The sequence below is a fragment of the Rattus norvegicus genome, chromosome 5 (assembly GCF_036323735.1).
Source record: "Rattus norvegicus strain BN/NHsdMcwi chromosome 5, GRCr8, whole genome shotgun sequence".
Taxonomy (NCBI): Eukaryota; Metazoa; Chordata; class Mammalia; order Rodentia; family Muridae; genus Rattus; species Rattus norvegicus.
In genome coordinates, this window is record NC_086023.1 from 37857706 (window position 1) to 37867171 (window position 9466).

General features: G+C 40.9%; 1 protein-coding gene across 1 annotated transcript in view; it reads right to left on the reverse strand.

Annotated features, from left to right (window-relative positions):
• Positions 1-3135, reverse strand: part of Cpne3 (copine 3) — a 49275-nt gene extending 46140 nt beyond the window's left edge. The window contains exon 1 of the mRNA NM_001107917.3: positions 3053-3135. The gene's annotated coding sequence lies outside the window, so the exon portion shown is untranslated. The remainder of the gene's footprint in view (positions 1-3052) is intronic.
• Positions 3136-9466: the final 6331 nt, after the last annotated feature.

Here is a 9466-nt window from a genome sequence, read left to right on the forward strand (position 1 = left end):
GCCTCACCTGTGACATCATCCCACAAAAAACCAGAGCAAATCAGAAAACTGAGGTTAATATGATGACACTATAAACCACACCACCCATATTGTTGCTTTGGTAATTTTTACAGGAAATAGACACAATATATCCATTTCATAAGACAATATTTCACACTAGTTTACTAAACTGACTGTATAATATTCCTTCCTCATAGAGAAATTGTATTAATGTACTAGCTACCTAATACAAACTGGTGTGACCACAGTACCGTTAATTTTCATGTCTTGTTAAAAGTTATGATTCCTTTTAGTTAAGCTGTTATATATAGAAAAGCCTCTCCAAAAAAAAAGAAAAAGAAAAAAGAAAAAAAATCCCTGTACCCTACTCCCAGCCTTCTTTAGGTACACGTAAACCAGCATAAAACATAGCTACACTGTGGTTTAAATTTAGTTATCAGAAGGTTATCAATATGTGTATATAAGTTCCCTTCATTACCAGTGTAAAAACTTAATGTCAAATAAAATCAATGATAAGTGGTCATTTAAATTCTTTCTTGGCAACTCTTTTTACAAATCTACAAGTCTTCTAGGTTTAAGCTTTAGCCTAGGCAGCAGTATCTACAAGACAAATTAAGAACATTAAAACAGAACAAAACCACTTTCGATAAAGGCCTCAGAAAGGACTTGACAACAGTGGTTTGGACTCCTCAAGAGACTGAGAAGTGGCATTGATTCTTACTAAAAAGACCCACCAGCAAGACTGTGCTTCGACAAAGAATAGCTGCGTTATGAATATTTAAAGGTCAAAATGTCGTGAAATCATTTTCGCATCCAACATTATCTTTCTTGACTTGGCTGCCAGGTCTACTTAAGTCATCAGTGAAAGAAAAGTTTGACAATCATGAATGGAATCGGAGAACAGCACCAAAAGATGGCAAGAAACAAAACACCAGGTACAAAGGCATAAGAAGAGCTGAGAAGGCACAAGGACAGTATAAGCTGAATGCTTGAGCAGATGCAGGTGCAGAAGAAATTTCACTGTAAAGAAAGTTTATAAATATTTTATTTAACTATATGTGTTTATTTCAGTGTTGGGGGGACTAAGACCAAGGACAAGCCAGACAAGTTCCCTTACGCTAAGCTTGGCCAATAGCCCCACAAAAATAGCTTATATAATTGTTAGTTTTCTTTTCTTGTTTTGTTTGTTTGCTTTTGTTTTTTGAGCCAGAGTTTCTGTGTGTAGCACTGGCTGCCCTGGAACTCCCATTACATATCAGGCTGGCCTCAAACTTAGAGACCTAGCTTGCTCTGCCTCTTGAGTGCTAGGATTAAAGGCTTTATTTTATAGCTCACTGTCTATAAATGTTCACAGTTCCAAGAAAAGTTAAAGGACATGTCCAATTATCAACATGTCTTTGGAGGTAATGAACAATTTTGCTTCCCCCAAATCTAGAACCTCAGCTTTAGCGGTCAGATCAGAGAACAGATTCTGAAAGACAACACTTCCTTCTCTTCCTGTGCCAGGCATGTTCTAATTCTTTAAAAACCAGAAATTCAGTTTTGTCTCATTAAGAGAGCTTCTGCATGGTCCAATCTTGGAGATGGGCTCTGAACTATCAGGCTAGAGTGGGGTGCATTTTTTCAATTTATCACCCAAAAGGAACTGCTTTTTAAAAGAATTCTCAAGGTGGGGGGGTGGACCGTTGAAAAACAGATTGATCCTGAGAATCCACTGTTGTCACTACAACTACTATCACAAGCATCTGTTTTGTTACCTAAGCTTTGCTGTTTCCCTGTACCTGTGTTTGAGGCCTGAACAGGTTTTATTTAGCTATGACTGACAAAACTCAGATCTGATATCTAAGAACAAGGCATGAACTATATATATATATATATAACTATATATATAGTTATTTATGTACCATGCACTTTGCTGAAGATCTACAAACATTTTATTTAATCCTCACAACTCTATGACATATCAATGCTGTATCTATTTTGCAAATGTAGAAACACACCTTAAAGTATTAGGTATCCCACCCAAAGGTTAGACAGCTAACAAACCTCAGATCATACTTGAAAGTACACAGATAATCACTGCCTTACTCATGAAATAATGTGCATTTACTTTTGTAAATCATATTCTATAAAAAAAAAAAAAAAACACACAGAGCTGAATCGAAACCTAACACTACTACCTTTCCAGGTGCATAGTTTCATAAATTAAGTTAATTCCAGTTTTCTGAGGCGTGAGAGAGATAATAGTCCCATTTAAGCTTGTTGTGAGCTAACCACGAATAAAAACTGTCTTAACACAGTGGCTTTGGGTCACTGCAGTCCACTGGTATATTTAACCCTACTTTACCCTCTATTTGACTATTCTGAGGCAGCCATAAACAGACAACAGAAAGAAGCAAGAGCTGATCACCACCGTCAGGTGCATCAGGGCCAGCACTAACGGTCGGTCACTATGCTTGGTCAAGTTTGTGACTGCAAAACAAATGGCACACTGCCCTTCCTCCGCGTCCCGTGTGCAGTGCGCCCAAAGCCCTGGGCAGTCTTTCGAAGCTGGTACAGGTGCAGGAGCGGCTTGGACTTCACGCAGTCCCGGCTTTGCACCGAATTCAGTATCACCTTTTCCCACAGCATGCAGCCTTTCCTCCACCGTTCCCCCACACGACCGGTTCGTCTGGTTCACCAATCTTTCCCCGCTGAGCGGGACCGAGATTTCGGGGCTGTAACCCTTCGCCCCACCCTGCCCTTCCACTCCAGGGCCCATGGCTGGGTTGTCCAGGTGCGCGAGCTGCAGGCCCAGGAAGCGCTCGCGGCCCCAGGCTGACCCCCAGCCCCGGGCCTCAACCGGCCGCGGACCCAGCACGCGACACTTGGGAGTCCCCAGGGTGGGCACCGGAAACCCACCGAGCATTCCGGCGCGCTTGGCCCGGAGGGCCGAGCCGCGCGAAGCCTGAGGGCCCTAAGTTTTTCCGCACGGGACCAGACCGCTTCCCGGGAGGCTGCAGGCTTGGGCTGGGCCACACAGCTCCCGAGCTGGGAAAAGTCACGCACTCACCTACTAGGTCGCCGAGGAAGTCCAGTGAGGGTGGAGAGCCAGCAAGGAGTACCGCAAGGCGGTGGGACCGCAGGGGCTTTACTGGAACCGGAGGGGCGGGGCTCGTGGGCGGAGTCCTGGCGCGGCCAGGGCGAGGGCGGAGCTTGTGGGAGGGACCAAGGTGATTGTGTGTGTGTGTGTGTGTGTGTGTGTGTGTGTGTGTGTGTGTGTGTGTGTGTGTGTGTGTGTGTGTGTGGTGTGTGTGTGTGTGGGGTAGTGAGTTTGCTACCCGACCCATTTTCACTCTCAGTTTTCTTTGCTGCCCCTCAACCCGCTGACCTTTTAAGAGCCCATAATTGACTTTAGGCATTAAAATATCTGAACAGAAGGACTCTGAAGTTAAGAGCACTTGTTGCTCTTGCAGAGTTCCTGGTTTGAAGCTCACAAACATCTAGAACATCCAGAGGATCTGATACTCTCTTCTGACTTCCAGGCGTATGCATGTGTGTGTGAGTGTGTGTGTGTGTGTGTGTGTGTGTGTGTGTGTGTGTGTGTGTGTGTATACAAACATGCAGGCAAAACATACATGCAAAACAAATAAACCTTAGAAAAAGAAAACAGATCTGAACAGGGAAATAGTGTGAAATGCTAGCCTTTAGCCATCCTTCTGTAGAGTGGTTCAGTGTACACCTTCCCAGAGTCATTTTACATGCTTATTTATTTATTATGCATATTTATTTTATTTAACGTCACAAAAAGCTTTGTTATATGTTTAGTGCCATAAGAACAGTACAAGTGAATACCGTGAAATGTGATAGGTAGATAGTTGTTCAATTTGTCTAAAGTCACCAGGCTATACTAATCTCAAAAATGCCTATGGTGATGGATACAGTCACATCTTCTATTGCATGAAAATTTAAAATTTCTGATGAGAAATAGGGGTTAAAAATTGGCAAAGACAAAAGAACAATATTACCACAAAACTGGCAAAAGTCATTCACTTAAATTGGAAAAAAAAATGGGTGGAAGGAAGCACTTAGTAGAAATGACTAAAGAGTGGATTGTGATATGTATGCTACCAGAGGAGAAGAGTAATCTCAGTCTTACCTGGCAGTGACCCCTATGAGCTGCAGTGATGAGCAGCCTAGAAAGACATACCTTTTGGGCAATAGTGGCAGAAATATCATGGGAATAACCCACCACTTTCCAGTTGGATCTAAGTTCCACTCCACGAAATGAAGCCCACACCTGGCACCATTATCAGGGCAAAAACCAACAGCTAACAGGTCATAGACCCAGGGAAGAACCTAGTACAATTTTTCTACTAAACAGAATATTAAACCAACTCCTAATGACTTACTGTTAGCCCAATAGATTAATGCACTTCTCAATTCTCACCAGAGAAGCTCCTGTATGCAGCAGTGATGAGCAGAGTCCCACAAATGTCCTAAGCACAGAGGACGAGACTAAGGAAAGTTGACCCCTAAATGGGATATTTGCATCACACCCCCTCCTACCAAGATCCAGAAGTGATCATTAAAGAAGACAGAAAGCAAAGAATGTAAGAGGCAGAGGTTTCTGGGCACTTATAAATATGAGCTCACAGTGACTTTGGCAGTATTGAAATACCTGCAAAAGCTCAGGTCAGACAAAAATCTCAGCATGGAGAGGGGCAATGCATATGGTCTCACTCAGCTATATATTAGCAATGTAGTATCAACTGATTATTGCTGGGAGAAAGGCAGTAGTTTCCTTTAAGAGGGTTGCCCCTGGGGCCTGGAGCGATGGCTCAATGGTTAAAAGCACTGACTTCTCTTCCAAAGGTCCTGAGTTCAATTCCCAGCAACCACATGGTGGCTCACAACCATCTGAAATGGGGTGTGATGCCCTCTTCTCCTATGTCTGAAGACACCAACAGTGTATTCATACATGTAAGATGAATAAATAATTCTTTAAAAAAGGGGGGGGGTTGCCCCTGGCAGGCCAACCATGATCCCCTTTAATCTACTCTTGACATTAGACGAACCCAAAATAAAATGTAAATTAGATATGACCTAGTCATACAAAGCAAACATTCAAAATCCTCACATTGTCACCTGCCTTATCACTGATCTTTATCACTTACTTCCTCCTCCTGCCTACTGGTCATAGATTTCCATTTCTTTTTGAGGGCAAAAATTTACATGTTTCTTTTACTCTACACAAAATGCTGTGTCCCTAACAGTCCTCAAAGACTCACTTCTTTGGGTATTAATTCAAAAAAGTTCTGAATGAAGTCTTCTCTGGCCATTGTCCAGTTTAGGATTGCAATGTTGGGCTGAGGTCATAGCTCAGTTATAAAGTATTAAATGTCTAGCATGAACAAGGCTCTGTGTTCAATACTGAACACTGAAAAGGGGGGAAAAAGAAATAAAATCAAATTGCAAAAGCTCACAGAAATACATCTACAGCCCTTTCTTTTTCACCGTCCTAGCTGGCATTTTGAACCATCTGTCAGTATATATAGTTAAGTATTTTACAAGTGATTGTACTTCTCTTGTTACTAGAAGAGTAGAAGGCATATTACATAGAAAAAATGTTAAAAAGGGGAGGAAGCTGCGGTGGGGTGGGAAGGACATGATGCTCCTAGGTATGGGTGGAGAAGGCTTATTGTATCTATGAGGGAGAGCACAGCAGGAGACATGGAAATGTCTAGACTGAAAAGGACCTTGAGAGAACGGGTGTGGTAGGGAAGCTAGAGTGCATGAGAGAAAAACCAGGAACCTAGAGGCCCATTGCAAGCCAGGAGACCTAGAAAGAGGTGTAGCCAAAATGGCCGGGTTATATAGGAAAGAGAAGCTGAGGGTAGGGGTCCAGCCCAGTTCCAGTCCCTGGGCTGTAGAATTTAGGGAGCAGGGTATGCCAGCCAGGATGGCCAGTAACAGGTAGTTGCTGAGAACTTGGCTACCAGCATCTGCTCTGATATGTTAAACAGGCATCTCAGCCATTTGTCCAAGCTTTGAGACCTAGCATTGCAGACACACAATACATATGGAATGAATGGAAAAAGTGGGTCATGCCTATTATTAACTGAAAAAAAAATCAGTCATCGAGATGACTGTATAACGAAGGCTTATGTTACCAATTCCTCCAAAATATATTCCAAACAATTATAAAAGTCAAATTATGAGTTAATAAATGGAAATATATTCAGGAGGAATAAGGAAAAGTTTGTCTGAGGAAGTGACTTACTGATAATGGAAAGAGAAATTGAAATTAGCCAGGTAAGAAATATGAAGTTATATGAGGAAAGGTGTCTGATAGTGTAATGTGAAAGTCTACTGACAGACAAAATATCACACAGTGAAGCCTTCAGCTCACTGTAGCGCAAAAACAGGCAGTGGACTGGAGTCTTCTCGAGTGAGGTACATACATGTGGTATGTAGGGAGGAGGACAGGTGTCAGGGAATGAGGCCACAAAGACATGGAAAGATAGCAGATAATGTAGTCTCTGTGTGCCAGGATCTACCTTTTCTTTCCTTTTCTTAACAGGGTTAGGGATCAAACCCAGGCCTCTTAAATTTTAACACTCTGCCAACAAGCTACATCACCAGCTCTTTCAATCTATGTCTTAAACAGATACCATTTCATGCTAGGGATTATAGCTCCTGCTTTCAGGTCCTGAAAACAAGCACACAAAATAATCGTATCTTGCCAACGATAGGACAAAATTATATCTAGAGCCTCATTATGCAGAGCTATTGTAGGATATTTGATTTCATTGTGACCCCCAAGAATGTGTTATTTCCTGAAAAAAAAATCTGTTTCTAGATGTGGTGTGGTTCTGTCCTTAGCACACAGGTTTAATCCCAAACAATGAAGGTAAAGTTAGTCTGTAGAAGGAAGCACCATGTTTGAAAGAGGTGTTTAACTGAGAGGCAGACAAAGTGATGACTCAGAGAAAGATTTGACAGAATAGGATATGCCCAACTCTCACCAGAAGAGAGGGGAGAAGAGACTTTCTTTTCTTTCTCTACTTAACAGAGCAGCACAGAGACAAAAGGAGAGAAGTTAGTTTTACTGGGACAGTTATAGAGAGACAGGTTGCAAAGAGTGATTAAGCTAGACACAGATGAAGACAGAATGAGCCACAGAACCAGAAGCAGCCAGAAGATTAGAACATATTGCCAAAGTTAGTATGAGGCCACACAAAGCAATTAATTCAGTAAGAAGCTGAGAGAAGCTAGATTGATTGAATCAGTCAGCTTGAAGATAAGTTTGAGCCAGGACAGCTGAATTGAATCAGCCAGCCAGAGTTCAGAAAGAATAAGAAAGGGTGAGTTTATTCAGCAGTAACTCTCAGAAGCTGAAAACATTCTAGACCTAAATAAGATTATGGAAGCTAGGAGCTTCCAAAACTAGGCCCAGGTTAGCAATCTGAGGCAGTAACCCTCAGAGATGACAATTATGACAGGAGAATTAATGTTGCATTTAAGCAAAGGGAAAGGATATATTACATATAATGTTTCTGACAAAAATTAAAGTACACAACTTCAGTTGGCTCAAGGAAATTGCAGGAGATTGAAGCTATGGTCTCATTCAAGCAAGGCAAGCACGCTACCAACAGAACTCTATTCATAGTCTCTAAAGTAGCATTGCCTAGCCATGGAAAACCAAGTAAGATTGCCAAATTTAAGCTGAGATAAATCTAAGTTTCAGGTAAACAACCTTTTCAGCCTAAGTATAGCCAATGAAATCTATTATTGGTGAGGTTTATAGAGATTACAGAGAACGTTCCTAACATTCACAAGGTTTATTCAGCAAAGCACATATAAAACCGGAATTTGTTGTAGCTGGTTTTAGAAATGGAATCTCAGGATGACCATGGCATCCATATTATTTAACAGTATTGAACTAGCTTGCATTAGAGATATGGAAAGTGGTTCCTTCTGTGGAAATTACTTGGATTCAATAAAAGTTAAGGAGAATATACATATTATAAATATAATGTATTTTATCATGTATTTAATGTGTAAAAATTGACAAATACAATTCTTATATTTATTAAATAGGGCAAGATGTTATAGCCTAAATGCATGAGTATGCTATCATCATAAACTTATAGTTGGTCTTTGAGACAACGAGAGACCAACCCAATAAAGTATCAAATAAGAACTAGAATGTGGGGACTGAAGAGAGTGCTCAGTAGTTAGCCCTTGTCACTCCAGTTCCAACTCCCGATTCCTGCCCCCCACCTCCTTATAAACAAACCAGTGTGTGTTATGGATTTGCAAAAGTTTAGTGCAATCTTTATAGGCATATTTCTCCATCACCATCGAAATGAACATTATATATATATATATATATATATATATATATATATATATATATATATATATATTACCAAAAGCAATGTCTCATGCCTTTGCAGCTGGGAAGCTTGCCCTGAATATCTCTTCTATCCCTTTTCTCATGAGTGGTTCTTGTACTAAAGCAAATCTTTCTCATTTATAGCTTGCAGTTACTATCTACACCTAACAGTGATTAAATGAGATAATAGCATAATCGTTAAAGGACATAAAAGGTCCCAACATCACATAGCACCTTTAGCAAATGGGTATTTAAACAATTTAAGGCAATAAATGTAAGTTAAGTTGAAATCTGATTTCTCTCTCTCTAGGATATAACCTGTGTTTTGTTTGTTTGTTTTTAAATGTGTTCCTACCCAGGAAAGCACTGGGGTATCAATCTAAATTTTTAAAATCTAGAATCTAAAAGTCATATCCAGTAGTTCAGACTAGACTGGAATTCACTGAGTAGTTCAGGGTATCTTTAAAATCATGGGATTACAACAATCAGCTTAACTTTTTTCTTTTTTGAGACAGGGTCTCCCAGATTCCATGCTAGCACCCAACTCATTATATAGCCCTTGAACTCCTGATTTATGTGATCACCTCTCCAATGCTGGCTTTCGTTACAGTCATGTGCTACCACTGTAGTCTTATACAGTGCAGAGAACTGAACTCAGGATTTCGTGCAAGCTAGGGAAGCACTTTGAACTCTGGATATGGTATGACTTTTTTTTCTGTTATTTCTTGACTAAGCCTCTTCGGGCTTTGCTTTCCTTCTCTTTTAATTCCCACCATCTCCAGGCTCTAGATTTTTTTCCCCACTCTCCTCCTTATGTAAGACAATCTAATTCATTTAAGCATCTATTTATTTTCAAAAAGGACCATACGCGTCAGGTTCACTTTACTGTTGAAGACTTTAGAACATTATAGAAAAAAAAAAGCTTTTAAAGAAAGCTTCCACAAAAGCTATAACCAATAGATGGTCGCCTATAGTCAGAGGAGGGCTCGCTTCTCTTGTCTGAGCCTGTTGTGCGCATGCGTAATGGTCCCCACCACCCATCTCCCACCCGGAGCTATTTCCGGTCTTTGGAAACCGAGGCCCGGA